The sequence below is a fragment of the Pongo pygmaeus genome, chromosome 5 (assembly GCF_028885625.2).
Source record: "Pongo pygmaeus isolate AG05252 chromosome 5, NHGRI_mPonPyg2-v2.0_pri, whole genome shotgun sequence".
Taxonomy (NCBI): Eukaryota; Metazoa; Chordata; class Mammalia; order Primates; family Hominidae; genus Pongo; species Pongo pygmaeus.
Window position 1 is genome coordinate 99,933,368 of NC_072378.2, and position 15,945 is coordinate 99,949,312.

Sequence of the window (15,945 nt, forward strand, 5' to 3'; positions counted from 1 at the left end):
AAATTATAAAAACATCAAAATTCCTTTTTCTTTGTTAGATAAAGTTTACTCAATTATTTTACCTACAAAAGTTATATTTATTTGAGCACATTTTAAAAATTATAGCAAATACAATTAAAATAATCAGCTATAGTCCCTCATCTAAAAATATCCATCTTGATGCATTTTCTTGCAAGATTAAAAAAAAAAAGCCTTTTCCATATAGATACTTGTCTTAATTTCTAACAAATTAAGAGAACAATGGCCATGTGGGAAGCCACTGGTGGAAAAGATGCAGGTACACACTGGGTCAGTTTTCCAGGCCATGACTTACAGTGCACTTGATTTCCAGGGAGCAATGCATGCCTCACCACTGTGTTGTTAGAGACTATGGACCGCTTTACGACTGCGAGCATCTTCCTTTTGGATATAAGTACTGGAGAGAAACAAATCGTTAGAGAGAGAGAGAAGTGAGTTTTGATTGTTAAAACACACGAAAGACATAGACTGCTGGAACTGTGTTTTGCTGCATAGAGAGCTGCTCTATCCCAAGAGTTAATAGAGTGCAGGGGCAGAGGCGTGCCTAGGACATCAGCTGTCTGTCAGGTGGGGGAAGGGTGCAGAGCTATATGGATTCCTCAGCTAGGGGTCACTAGGCGCCCTTCATATGCTACAGGAGAAGAACGTTTAGCAATTGAAAACAGCTATGCTGGAAAACATGCCTTTCAATATAGTTCTTTGGCTTTTCTCCTTTGTTTAATGCTTCTAACATGTCATTTAATGTATTGATTTTCTTATTCAAAGTACATGTTAAGCATGTTCATCACAATCTGTGTTCATTTCTTCTTGGCTAAAATCACTCACCATATTTTTTAAATAATAAATGAAGGTGATGTTTTGGGTTTTTTTTTTCACTTTTCACATTTGAAATATTATAAATGGCTTGTGCCTTTTTCTAGGTTACATTTTAAAATAATCATAGCCAGAGTTGGGAATAAAATTATTATTCTCAGAACTGCTTTACCATTTTTAAAATATCAGCACCAATTTTAATTTAACTACTTGCTAAACAATTATAGTTTATACTATCATTATAGCTCTAGTTATAACATCATTCAGTTAAATCTTAGTCCTCCAAAAGGCATCACCATACCTATACTTCATATAAAGGTGGTAAGAAAGCCAAGACTGAGAAAGGACAAATAATTTTACCTTGATTGCCATAGAAGGATACCTAGGAAAGTCCCTTTTGGGATACTATGCAGGGAGCCCTAAAACAAATGCCTCTTTGTTATAAAACTTATTTATTTGGTCAGTGAACTCTGCCTTAAATTAGATGAAGCCAGCAGGCCTTAAATATAATCCAGCTAATGTAACTGGATTACAATGCAGCAATTTGAAATAGTCATTAATGCCATGCTTAAAATATGAGTGGCTTTCATCAACATAATATAAAAGGATTACCTCTTTCTCAGTGGTCCAGTTCCGGCACACAAGGCCACATTTCCTACACCAATTTGACACCATAAACAAAAAAGACCCAAAGGCCATGTCTCCAGCGAAGCTCAAGACAACAGGACAAACACTGGGACAGTGCTGTTATTACTGCATATACCAAGAGCTGCTGGCAAAAGTGATGTTCTTCTACTATCCTGATGAGGCAACAGTTTCCACAGGGACCCACAGGTTGCTGGAACAATGCTGACACCTCTTTTCTAAGGGAAGTGGATTGAGTCCTTAAGTAGAATTGCCAGTTAAAATACTGGACACCCAAATATTTCATAGGACATTCTTATACTAAAAAATTATTCATTCTTTATCTAAAATTCAAATGTAAATGGGTGTCCTATATTTTTCTTTGCTAAATCTGGCAATCTTATTCCTGTGGTAGGGATAAATTACTTCCCTTTTTGGGTAGAAATCCTCCATTTTTCTCTTTGCTTAATTTAGGGAAAACAGGAAGGGATATAAAAATAAAAATTTTGCTTACAAGTCTGTGTTCTCCACGTGAAGACCCACTTATTTAGAGGAAAAATAACTTAGAAAAATAGAGTTTAGTCAAACTGGTCCAGAAGTCTAAGAACTCAAAGTGATTGTATAGTCTGAAGTCTGAGAGTTACATATTCCCAGCATCTACTCTTATCCATAAAATCTAATAATAAATAAATCAGCATAATGGGTCATGCAAATGGGAATTAGAAAGGTTCCATGTCTGCCTTGATTTTACTATTGAAGAATAACTTCTCCACGCTTCCATTTTATCTTCAGGGATTTGAATAATGGAAGGGCCACCATATTGGATAACAGTCTAAGATGGAGTTGGGTTTTTAAAAAATCAGACCATCGTGGGGCATCTCAATGGTGGGTAGTCTTTAAGTAAATATGTAATATTATTCATATTGTAAATGTTCTTTAAAAAAAGTATTACCTTTTAGGGTCAGGCATATTTATAAATAGGTACAAACATTAGTTTTTACTTAATCTGAATTGAAGAATTCTGGGAAACTCCTCTTATGTCAAATTATTTCCTCTCCCTAAATGCTACAGTGCTTAAAAGATCAGCATCCAATATTCATTTTATCAGTTTCTTTAAATCTCCAGGAAGGGATTATTACAGCACTAATACTTTTAAGTGAATGATTTTATAGGAATACTGTAGTTCAGACAGCATAAACATAATTAATCTTAATTCAGGTCACCAGATAGTGCAAAAAAGGACAAGAAGGTAGTGGTAGGAGGTGAGGATCATACCCAAGAAAAACATCAGTTGCCCCATAAATGTGCCTGCAGTGGTCCTGACTCATGCTCTTTATTCCTCTCCCAAATGTGTCACACTTTTAGTTGAAAAGACAGTCATTTTTATTTAACCATTCCCCTTTTCTCCTGCTCTCTGAGTACAATCCATTCACTCCTGGCCCTACTCTTGTCCAGTGTAGGCTGCCAAACTGGCTCAATTCAGATGACATAGTAGGGTTCAGAAGAGCTTTCCCTATTCACCACTAACTTGCTGTGTGACTCCAGGCAAATTGCTTAACATCTCTGGACCTTGGTTTCAGCATCATACAATGTTGAAGTGTCATTAGATGGTCTGTCAGTCTTACCAAGAAAGGAAAGAGAAAAACTTACATCATTGAAATCTTGTAATTGGTTCAGCAGGGGAAATATATTATCCCACCCACCATTGCTTGACCCCTTACTAGCCATATGTTCCAGAGAAATATACATCATCTCTCTTTGCCTCTGTTTTTGTTTTATCTGCAAACAGGGAAAAATAATGCCTACTAGACTTTGACATCATGATAATAAAAGGAGTTAAATCAGTTGACATATAAAAGATGCTTAATACATTTTATCTATTATCATAACAAATAATAGCTATTACTTTCTCCAAGAATTATTTTTCTTTCAAAGAAAAAAATTAGTTATGTCAACAACCCTGAGACATTGTCGGCTCTAGAGTGAGTTAGTTATAACTGGCATTTCAAGAAGATGTAGTTATCTTTGTTTCCAATCAATACTTGTCTTTTTTTTTTTTTTTTTTTTTTGAGACAGAGTCTCGCTCTGTCGCCCAGGCTGGAGTGCAGTGGCGCGATCTCTGCTCACTGCAAGCTCCCCCTCCTGGGTTCACGCCATTCTCCTGCCTCAGCCTCCCGAGTAGCTGGGACTACAGGCGCCCGTCACCACGCCCGGCTAATTTTTTGTATTTTTAGTAGAGACGGGGTTTTACCGTGTTAGCCAGGATGGTCTCGATCTCCTGACCTCGTGATCCACCCACCTCGGCCTCCCAAAGTGCTGGGGTTACAGGTGTGAGCCACTGCACCTGGCCCCAATTAATACTTTTCAATAAGAACTTTGTTTTTAGTAAGAATTTTTAAAAAGTAAAAATTCATATTATCATCACCAACTGCTCAGAACAAAGACTTTTTTTTACATATAAGGAATTCAACAAACCAGAAAAAATAATCTTGATTTCTGCTCCCAAGTAATCCCCATATTTTAATACCTAGCCATAACACAGTCCTTATACTATTGAGCAAAATACAAAGGAAAATCACACATTTAATTTTGAAATGACAAATTAAAGTTGTTACCTTCCTAGACTGACATAATAAAAACACATCATTACTTAATGGAGTAGATTGTAGATAGATTGTAAATATCTGCGACATAAACAAAGATTTCAACCACACTTCATTCTTTTCTTCTTTCAACTTCTTTAAGAAGTCTACTGTCTGCTGGGGAGTACTTTTCCCTCTCTGGTTGCATTTATCTCCACCACCACATTCCTGGTGCTGCTCCTGAATCTGTCACTTACCCAAACAATTTTTATTAACCTAAGTTTCACCAGTAGTATATTAAAACATTTAAGTATTTTTCTTAACAGAGAATGAAGAAATCATTTATGGTACAAATCCTGCTTTGTGTTGTCATGAATTTTCATTTGTCTGGCATATATCTGATTGTTGTAACTGCATTATTTCATGTTATCATCTTTTTTCTTTTCTTTTTGGAATGTAGAAAATGTTAGCCCTGGAAGTGGTTAGTGACAAAAAGCACATTAGAAAAAAAAAAAAAAAGAAATCCACCTCAATCCAAAGTGGTGGCATTAAGTGGAATCCAGTGTATCATGGAGCACCTAATGCACACAAGATGTGGAGCATGTCCCCTGGTCAGAACTTTTAAATACTAAGTAGCAGTGAATGGGAGAAATAAATCAAATGGGAGGATAGCTGGAATAATAAACAGTGAAGATGCTTCATACTCACACTCCAGCAAAGCAAGATGAAAAGGTGATCCTGGCTGTCATGAGCTATTACCGAATGAATAACTTCGTTTTAGCTCTTCTAACTTGAAAAATGGAAAAAAAGAAAGAAAGAAATGAAAAGAAAAAGAAAGAATGCTGGAGGAAATTAGCTTTTTTTTCCTTGAGTCTCTCAAACTCATTGTCAGTAAAACAAACTGCTATGTATCATCTGTTTAGTGACAGAAAATATATATATTGAGATCAAAGATAATCAAGGTACACCTGGTTATTATTTGTAAAGACTTAACTGTAAGTTTTTAATGATTAATTTATCTGCCACATAACGCTTTAATAGATCATGTGAAACATCAAGGGAGGAATGTGGTACTGCATTTCTAAAGCCTCCTTCCCTGTCTCTGAATGATAATAGGCATGGGAGTCGTCATTAGTCTTGTTAGACGATGGTTCCTTTAGGAATCTCTACGTGTTACCTTTTAGAGGGAAGGTCAAAGAAGCCACCCCTGGGGACTCCCCTGCAGGATACAACTAACACAAGCATAAACTGTATGGAAATGGCTAAATTGTCTTTACTGAGACCTTAGTCTTTCGCATCAATCAAGTCCTTCTGAACTAGTAAAACAGATAAGCACCCTGCTGGCAAAAGTGTTACTATCCTTATGCTTGTCATGACTGGCACTACAAATTTAACAATAAACAGGCAGTTATTTGTCTTACTTCTTTAAAAAAACAAAATAAGTGTGCCGAAAGACATACAGTTGCAAGGAAAACTCATTGTAATGGCAAACAGAGAGACGAAAAAATTGCTAAGTGGATTCAGTGTCACTCTCTTTCAGTCCTTCCTCAAAAGACCCTGTATCCAGGAGTCCGCTTGTAACGGCTATCGTGCACATGGAGAAGGTAATATGAATCCGACAAGCCAAAACAAAGCAAACCGGGACCCCATGGCTGCCATGTGGGAGGGGGCAGATTTATCCACCCTCACGTCTCAGCTTCCTGAGTGTGGAGCCTGTGTCAATGCCTCATCCTGACACCTAACTCATGGGGGAATTATAAGTCATCAATACCAATGACTGTAAAACACTTTGTAAATAAAAATGGCTTAGAAGTTCCAATTAACAACAGAAAGTAACCCTCTGGGATGTACTAGAGAGAAATAACTACAGCCATAAATAAGCAATGGTGAATTTAGGTTCACTTCTTATTTCAATGCCATTAAAAATGGATCTCCTTCCAATCTCCAATCTGAAGACTCAGCTATGATTTTTTTTCTCATTTACACTATACAAAGTCATGCGCATGAGTGGAAGCATTGGGGAAATACAGGATTGGGCATTCCCTACTATTTTAATATGAGTATTACAAGCATACATACTCTTATCTACCTTCATGCCAAACAAAAACAAAAACAACAACAAAACAACCAGAAGTAGTATAACTTAACTTAGCTAACTGTATGGCCACCACAGATGTGCCATAAACAGGGAGCATAGCAGGCCCAAGAAGTGGCTATAGTGCACACCCTTAGTGTACTTCATGCTTGCCCCATTTAGAACTTTCATAGGCTCACACGATGGATTATCAATCTGACCCAGGAAGTATCCACTGAGCCTGTAGCACAATGTCCCAGGCACTGTGCTAATCACTGCCAATATATCTCACTTATACCTGTGAGGAAAAGAGGCTTGGGAAGCAATTTGATATGACCAAATTATAATTAAATTAATAGCCATATAATACTTACTAAATGTCATGAATTATTCTAAATGCATTATAGAAAAATCAACCCATTATTACGCAGAATAGCCCTATGAAGCAAGTACTACTGTTATCCACATTTTAAGATAAAGAAACCCAGAGAGATTGAATAACTTGCCCAAGGTCACAGAGAACTGAGACTTGAACCTGGGCAGTTGGACTTCAGAGTCCATGCTTTTAACCACTTCTCAATCTGGAAAAAGAGCCCAAGTTTTTGGTTCCACACTTAGTGTCTAGGGTCTCTGCTTGATTTTAAAAATTAAAAAATAAATAAATCCGGTAAGACACGGCAGCTTATCCTTCAGGTCCTCACGTGCCTGTGCAGTGACAGACAGGCAAACAACTATAGGGTGATAGAAGTCACAGGAATGTGCAGAATAGTCAGGAAATGTAAATAAGGGAGCATTTAGCTCAGACTGGGGCCTTCAAAGAAATCTTAGAAGAAGATAATGAATTGTGGTTTCCATTTCCTTAGAAAATCTAGTTACATGTGACCCTATTTTTTGGCAGGCATTCTTGCAACCTTTGGCCTAAGTATGCACAGCATGTCCACAGGAATAATTTCAAATATAATATGAAAAAAAAATTAGCACCATCCTTAGCTTCTATTAAGTCTATTGTAAGATCAGGGTCCATAGTAGCAAACCTCAGGCTGCCATAGCTTGACCAGAAACCAGGGGACAATTCAGGGTACTCAGCTGCCCCTCTGAAAAGATGTTAGCCATGAGGCATCTCTAGAGCATCTTTAGCTGCCTGGTGAGTTTGGCTGACTCTCCAATCACCACAGAGGTCCCGATGGGCGGAGGTTCTGACTGTGCTTCCCAGACGAAGCATGAGGGGAGAGCAGCAGTTGTTCTACCCAGCAGGGACTAGCTCTACAGCAAACATCACCTCCAAATCAGAGCTCCCAACCTTGCAGAAAGACCCCACTTACAGGAAGACAACTCAGGGGAGAAGGTGTTTGGGGAAGATGAATTGTGGGAGGAGGAAGGGAGAAGGGATTGGCAGACACAGGCAGCATCCTCAGCTTCTGTTTGCTCCTTGATTTCTCTCTGTAGAGGAGATTGACCTCCAGGAAAAACAGACCTCCCTTCCCTCTCCACCCCTTCAGCACAGCAGTGATGCATGCACAGGGCCTGTCCCTGCCATACACCTACCAAGAATAAATACACCAAAGCCATTAAACATACCGATCTTTAGTGACTAAAAGGCTGCCATCTTTTTAGCCTTTTAAAATATATGACACATGCATACAATGAAAAGCAATGATGTTATAGATTTATTGACACGGAAACATTTTCACTATGTATCATTGAGTGAAAATAAATAGGTTATGAGAAATAAATACCAAATCCAATTTTGTAAATGGTTATATACATATAAAAAGGCCAGAAAAATATGCATCAGGATATTTACAATGAAGGGATTATTACAAGTATTTTTTCTTCCTTGTGCTATCTGTCTTCTTTATGAAGACTATGTGTTATTTATTTGTTTATTTACTTTTTTGAAAGAGCTATTTTAGTTTTTCCTCTGGAAAAGGGAGATTTTTATTTCTTATTTTTTATTTTTTGGAGATGTAGTCTCACTCTGCCTCCCAGGATGAAGTGCAGTTTTCTGAACACAGCTCACTATAACCCTGACCTCCTGGGCTCAAGCAACGCTCCCACCTCTGCCTCCCAAGTAAAAGGGACCATAGGTGCACACTGGGACCATAGGTGCGCACCACCATGCCTGGGTAATTTTCTTTTCTTTTTTTTTTTTTTTTGTAGGGACAGGGTCTCGTTATGTTGACTAGGTTGGTCTCAAACTGCTGGCCTCAACCAATCCTCCCACCTTGGCCTCTGAAAGTGATGGGATTTCAGGTGTGAGCCACTGCGCCCAGCCAGGAAGTAGGAGATTCTTCAATAGGTGATAATAGTATCAGTTATTATCAGTCTTAGTGGTTTGATTTGATTGAAATAGCTCAGGCTAAGGAACAATAATGGCAGGGAGAGAAGTATGTTGATGAACCGGATTTGTCGGCTCTTTCCTGATGACTAAAATCAAATGTGAAGTGGTTATTGCCATTTAGCATATCCCCAAAATTCAGACTTTGTGATTTCCCTGTCACTCACCAAATCAAAATCAGAGTATCCCAAAGTAGATATGTTAGAAGAAGAAAACCAAAAGATTGAATAACTCAATCAATTTGGGAAATGTTGAGCTAACTAGTGTTAAGTAGTCATCTTTCTTGCAGGATTTCTGAGAGCCTCATTATGCTAATGTACATTGTATATTTCCCACAAAATAACAGTCTTCCCAACTTTATATTTATCCATGGAATTCATTTTTGCCAAAGCATCACATGTGACCAGTGACAAGTGAATGCTGCATTGCTTGGCAACACCGTTCTAAGTAGCAATCTAGAAACACCTGTAAACACATATACTAACTCCCTCAGGGGAATTTTTTAATGGTTTTGCAAATATAAATCTATTATTTTCATCAATGATGTGCTAATTTCAGAAACTGTGAGATTAGTCATGATATTAAGTCAGTTCCACCAGGTTGCTTCACCAGAAGCACCGAAGAGTTTCATATCGGTGAATAAATGTCTGAATTCAAAATCTGTGACATCACTTTCAAGTAAAGGGGACCAGTCTGTAGACAAAATAGAATGTACACCTGTCACGGCCATTCTTTTGAGTCATTACAGTTTATAAATTTATACACCATGAAAAGCTTTATTTATGTTCATATGGTGTGAAAATTGCAAGAAAAACTTTAAATTAATTACCTTTTTTTTAAAGAAAGCAATTGAAATTTATCACAGACAGTAAGGGAATTTATTTACATGCCATAAAGCTTCTGAAAATACAGTCATGAAATATGAGTTAGGAAAAGTAGCTCATGCCCTCACATGTCCTCAAGACAGAAAAGCAAACTAGCAGGCCATAACTGCAAACCACAGTCTTGTGTCTTTGGTCTCTCTCCTCAGCTTAGCTTTTGCAGGATCTCAAAGGCAGACTTGACTCAACAATATGATCTTTTCTTTTGGGTTTACTCAACATTTTCCCCTAGAATCTACATGATCTGCTCTTAAGAAGCTGAGCAGTTAAGACAGTTTATCATAGTTTCCCCTCACACCTCAGGAATAGACACCAGTTGAACCACATCTCAGAATCCATTTAGCTGGGGGTGAGGGGGGTGCTTTTAAGATTGGGTCTTTTTTTCTCTCTCTCTTAGAAGTATCATTTTATTTCACTGTGAAATAAGCTGATTAGTATGTAGAAAAGCAACAGTCCGTTGATTTCCACAAATGCGTTTTGATTTTTTATTCTGGGCTTCAAGTCTTTCCTGCATACATTTAACCGCAGCCCACTCCATCAAAGGTACATTTACTGGGCTGAGGGTTTGGGGGGTGGGCTCCTCTCTGGAATCTTGCTTACATTTCCATGTGAAAAGAAAGAAATGCTTTTGAGTAATTAGTCATCTGAAATTCTGCACCATGAGGAAAAAAAATTGCTTTTGGATATTTATGGAGAGAAAAATCCATATGGACAATGAATACCCTATTAATATGTTGGGGGGAAGGGACAGGGATGTAGCGCATTATGTTGAATTTCATCCAAACAATGATAAAAATAATATTGCCACTTTCTTATAAATAGTAGCTACAATAGAAAGTAGCACAATGCTGTCTTATTCACAACTTAAATTTCTTATATTTATTCTATGATCTTAAAAAGCCATTTCTTTTTGACCTAATATGTTCATGCCATATTGAAGAAACTCATGATCAATATGTATTGATTTGATCACTAATTGCATTAATTTTGCTTTAGAAATTAGAAAGGCTCTAATGAAAATGTGAAGTCACTTCAAGATAGTACATTACGGGCAGGCTAATTTAGCTGGGCTCTGTGCATCAGATTATTTCATTATGAACCTTCAATTACCATACAAACGAATGAGATAAATAGCCTTTTCTGAGCAGATTTACATTTTTGAATTCGTCTATAAATTTCAAGAGCTTAAGTTAATTTATAACCTAACATCATATTTAATATACAAATAGTTCAATCATGAATGCATTATCTGCATAAACCCTTACTCTGGCCCTTCACATTATGCTTTGAACAACATTTGAAACAATCACTGTTTTTTAAATACTTGCTTGTACTACATTTAATCTCTTAAAGAAAAAATGTGACATAAATATTTTTGTTAAAATCTTGCATATTATTGCTTAGCAATTGGTGCAATGAAACCAAGTGATGAAGAGGTATGCTGTTCAAGATTTATAAAACCCTAGAAATGTGAAATAGTCAAGCTGATTTTGAAATTGAGTGCAGATGCTAAAATAACATCCCAAGAAATAAGAGAACATAGAGCCTTTTAAATTCTTAATGTATTTCTGCTGTTTTTAAAAAAACCTACCTGTACAATTGAATTAAATAAAAAAGACAGCAGAAGTAGATATCTTTACCATAAGATTCTACTTAATTTGGTCTTGGGGTGGAGTGGTATTGTGGTAGATGGGAGAAATGTGGCCAGAAGGCAAAAGTAAAGATAATTTTAAGGAGGTGCCCAGAATTCTGAGATATCTTGAAGAAAAACAATGCATCAAAATAAAATCTAGGTAATATTTTGCAAATAAATATTTGAAAGTTCATTCTGTTCTCAGGCTGTGTATTTATATACACTGAAGAAAATGAAATAGCTAGCACTAATGGATATTTCATGTGGTCCTATAAAGTTTTGAAGTGGTGCTGATAATAATAATGGACAGAACATGCCATCTACTTTTGCTGTTTAGTATTTCATGATAAAATCATGAACACACAGTCTTGGCATCTAATTCCTACAGTTATTATTATTGTACACTTAGGAATTTTAAAACCTCTAAAATAGTCCAATGGTTCAATTTATACCTTCATTCATTATTCTTGTTCACTGACATTATAAGAGCTTCATGGCATGATAATCAAAAATCAATGAATTATCACATAATTTAGGATAAAGTATATTTCACAAGCAAAGGCTTTATGAGAGAATATCAGGGCTGAGGGCTCAATAGAGATCAACTAGCCCCTTGGCACTCAATGTGCAGTCTTGGATGAGCACCTGGGAACCAGTGCGGACTCTCTTTGCAGACCTTTGAATCCAAATCTAAATTTAGTATGATGCCCAGGAAATTCCTGTGCATGTTAGAGTTTGAGAAGCACTTGTTTAGTCTTTCATTATCTTTTTATAAACATGGCAACTAAGGCAAAGAAAGCTTGAGAATGCTGTTCAAGGTGGCAAAAATTAACTATTATCTATATATTATTATCTATGGCTGAAAGCTATGGTGGTTCAAGTATGGCGCTTTGTAGATCCCAGTCACGGGTCAGGTCTACAAAGGTTAACTTTGCTGAACTCCCAGCCAGCTTTGGGAATTGCTTGTAATGGTTATAAAGAGCATGTTTGAGAGTATGTTGATGGATGGATACTAGCCTAGCACCATTCCAAGAACAATCATTCTGAATTTCTATTTTTCAGAATCATTTAATCAGTCCAGTTCACGAGCAAGTGCCAACATCCATCTACTCTGAACTACCTTCTAGACAGAAAATTCAAAATAGAGATAATAGTTGTATCCTTAATTTACCCATTCATAGAAAAAGTGTGAGAGTCAAGCATGACATGTTTGTCAATATTTCACCACATAAAAATTAAAACAGCAAGGGGCGATAACAAGTGGAGGAATTTTTAGTGTGGCTACCTGCAGCTGAGTATGTATAAAGCAAGTAAACAGTGGCCCAGTATAGACACAGCTGAGGGCACTTAATTAGTGACAATTACTACATTGTTCTAAGCTGCCTGCAACCTTGCTCTCTCCCTTTAGATAAACTCATTTAAGTAAATACAATGTCAAGAAAATGGACAAGCCCTTTGACTTGCTAGAGAACCATGAAAGTGCTGTATTTTATCAACTAAACATGATTCTTTCTTTTTATTAAGAGGAATTAGATCTAACATTTGCTTCAAAATTTCATACAGCTATCCACACATTATGTTTATTAGTTCTTTAGTGTTAAATGTATAGCAAATAGATTTTTCTTTTCAAAAATTTATACTAATAATGAGCACACACTAAATCTTTTTTTATTATTATTATACTTTAAGTTTTAGGGTACAAGTGCACAATGTGCAGATTTGTTACATATGTATACATGTGCCATGTTGGTGTGCTGCACCCATTAACTCGCCATTTAGCATTAGGTATATCTCCTAATGCTATCCCTCCCCCCTCACACTAAATCTTAATGGTTGGAACCTTTCAGAAATTACTTACCTAGAAATACGTTTTAAGAAACAGTTTTGCAACTCACTGATAAAAAATATTTTTAAAGGGATAAACAATTTGGATGCTTTTCTAATTCATCACGTTAAGTGAGAATGGTGTCCAGGTAATAGTTTGGAAATGCTTTGGAAAAGTCACAAATGAATTACCTTTTAAATTTTTTCACTTAACATTTATTCAGAACCTAGTATATAAATCTTTATTTAACAAACCTCTTTTTAGCAACTAGTATATGCTAGATGCTGTAAGCAATAAGACATTGTATCAGCCTTTAATGAACTTATCATCAAAAAAGGCAAAAAGGATAGTGCGTAAATAACTGTCATACAAAGAGGAAGACCAAAGTACAAGTCCAACTTCTTCAGTCCTACAGCCACAGCATTCTCAAGAGACAAGGTCCAGGCATTTTGTTCTCCTCTAACATCTGCACCAAACAACTCTTACGTCATCTGAGAGTCAGAGGATGGTGACAGCAGCTCCTCCAGCTCCCTGCCTCCTGCAAAAATGAGCAGAACCTTGTGCATTCACCCTGACAGATAAATGTCTTGTATTTGCTGCTTTTTTCTGGGAAATGTGGTGCATGTAAAATGAATATACTTTTATTTGGGACATTAGTCATGGAATGTGGGGGAGTAGGAGATGTTTGACCTACTTAAATATACTTAAGTATACAAGTTAATTTCTTCACAAACTATTTCCAAACTTCTTTTGTTTGACTTGGCATAGACCCCAGGTGACATCAGGCACGCACAGGAACATGGGAAAACATGCTTTGTTGGTGGTGGCTTCCCTCATGGTTTCACAAAGGAAAGGCATTAAAACTCAAGGAAGGTTTTAAGACTCAGTTTTTAATTTATGCAACCACATTTAAAAAATCCAAGCAGAGTAGCCATTTAATGAGGTCAGAGAGTAAGCTGTAACAACTTTAAGCTGGAATTTTACTGTTCTTCTATCACATGAAGAAATGAACATTTTCTGTCTGTTAAGAATTTGAGATAAGCGCCTCCCACCAGTTGACACCTGACACTTGCAATCAGCTCACAAGAAAGGGGTGCTGCATCTAAAGCTACATTAACTCTTCAGTAACAGCTCAATCTCACTTATCCACGAAGTTCTGTCCATGAAGTTTACACGCACTAGGAACATTTCTCCAAGTTACACACAAGACTCCTGGCCCTGAGCCCTAAATTACACATGGATCTGGAGCTGAGGAAGGCCTCGAATATCTGGAATTCACCCTCTTCATCTGCACAATAGGGGCTGCAGTGCGTGATCCCTCACAGCTCCATCATGGCCAGGGCAGAGAGTGAGATGTCCCTGTGTTAGTGGTACAGCTAGTGCTCACTGCTTGCTTGACTTCATTCCTTCTCTAGATTAACCAGTCAAGGCTACACTATGTCAGGTTGCTCTCTAAGTCTACTGGCAGGGCAATGCATTGTGGTTTTCCACAGTCTTCACAACCAGCAGAGGGAGCGAAAGTGCACAGTAAATCAAATTTAATGAAGTATAAAATCTCTTTAAAAATTCTGTTTCATTAAAATAAAATCTGCTAAATGTTTCTGGGTTGAGAAATTTGACCTGCCTGGTGTATTTGCCTGCTGTCTGTTAGTGTTTGTGTGTGGGAAGTCAGAATTTAAAAATTATGGCCACTATAGTTAATAACAATATATTGTATTCTTGAAAATTGCTGAGACTGGAAGCTTCCAGCTGCACTGAGCTCTGCCTCTGCCCCAGTGATTCCCCACACTGCCAGCCAAGTCCCTAAGAAACTTGTCTCCTCCAGACACAAGTGCATTCTGTCCTGAAGAAGTCTGGTTGTGATAGGAGCCCCGTTCTTGTAGGGATAGAAAAGAAAAGGAGTGGAACATGGTCCAGCTGCCAGAAGAAAAGTTGGATTGATGAAAAGGGTCTCCAATTTGGGCTGCTGCCTAAAAGACTTTGGAAAGTTTAGTTTTACTCCAGTCCCCACAGATGAGCTCTTCAACAACCCTACAGTGAATCTGTGCTCAGTGGCCCAGCCAACCAGCAACTGGCTGAGTTGGTTAGCAGAGCAGTGTTGTCTGGCTATAGCTGCGTCACGGTGAGAGGAGACCCCAGCCTGGCAATTAGTACCATTAGTGGCCATGCCTGGAACTGCCCAGACCTTTGTGTCACTTGGGTTGATGCCCAACAGACATCAGTACACCCCTTACCACTTCATCAGGAAATCTCCATGGACTATCAGTTTCTTTTCTCCTCAGAGAACTACAGGGAAAGTTACCAGAACTTCCAGGATTTCCCTGGACAAACCTTGTGTCTCTTCCCCAAGTATAGCGTATTCTGATCTAGGAGATGTGGACCCTCTGGAACATTTTTTTAAAAGAACAATGATATCTAGTATTTTTCCATGAGAGACATTGATCCATTTGGCACCCAGAAGGTCATGCAACAGAAATTTGATCTGCTGATTGGCAAAAGACAAAGGTCTGTCCATCTGAGTTTTGATATTGATGTATTTGACTCTACACTGGCTCCAGCCACAGGAATCCCTATTGTAGGGGGACTGACCTTTCAAAAAGGCATCTATATTACTGGGGAAATACATAGTACAGGGTTGCTGTCAGCACTGGATCTTGTCGAAGTCAATCCTCAACTGGGCACTTTAGAGGAAAGGGCAAAGGCCACAGCTAGCCTGCCAGTAGATGTAACTGCTTTATGTTTGGGTCAGACAAGGGAAGGAGGGCACATTGCCCATGGCCAGATTTTCTCGTTTCCCAGCCAAGTCAGAAAATGAAGCGTGTGTGAGAATTTAGGAAATACTGTGTACCGTTTTGTTTCACAATGGGCATTCCAGAGCTGTAAGGCATTTGAGAGGACAGGTATTAAGTGCTTATCTGGGTTAATATTGCCTTAATGAGAACACTTGCACATTCTTACAATTGTAGTTTCCCCTCTCCATTTTGGTGACTAATAATACTACTGTAAGTGTGTGTGTGTATATATATATATATATATATATTTTTTTTTTTTTTTTGCAGTTCACTGGGTGTTAGTGCATTGTAGTGCTATGTAAATTTAAAGATGCATAAGCAGCATTTGTTACCTTGGTATATCAAAAAATGGTAAGAAAGGAGAT

The 15,945-nt window shown here is 37.7% G+C and overlaps 1 pseudogene; it reads left to right on the top strand.

Moving 5' to 3' along the window:
• Positions 1 to 240: 240 nt before the first annotated feature.
• Positions 241 to 15,622, top strand: LOC129039091 (arginase-2, mitochondrial-like; annotated as a pseudogene).
• The last annotated feature ends 323 nt before the right edge of the window (positions 15,623 to 15,945 follow it).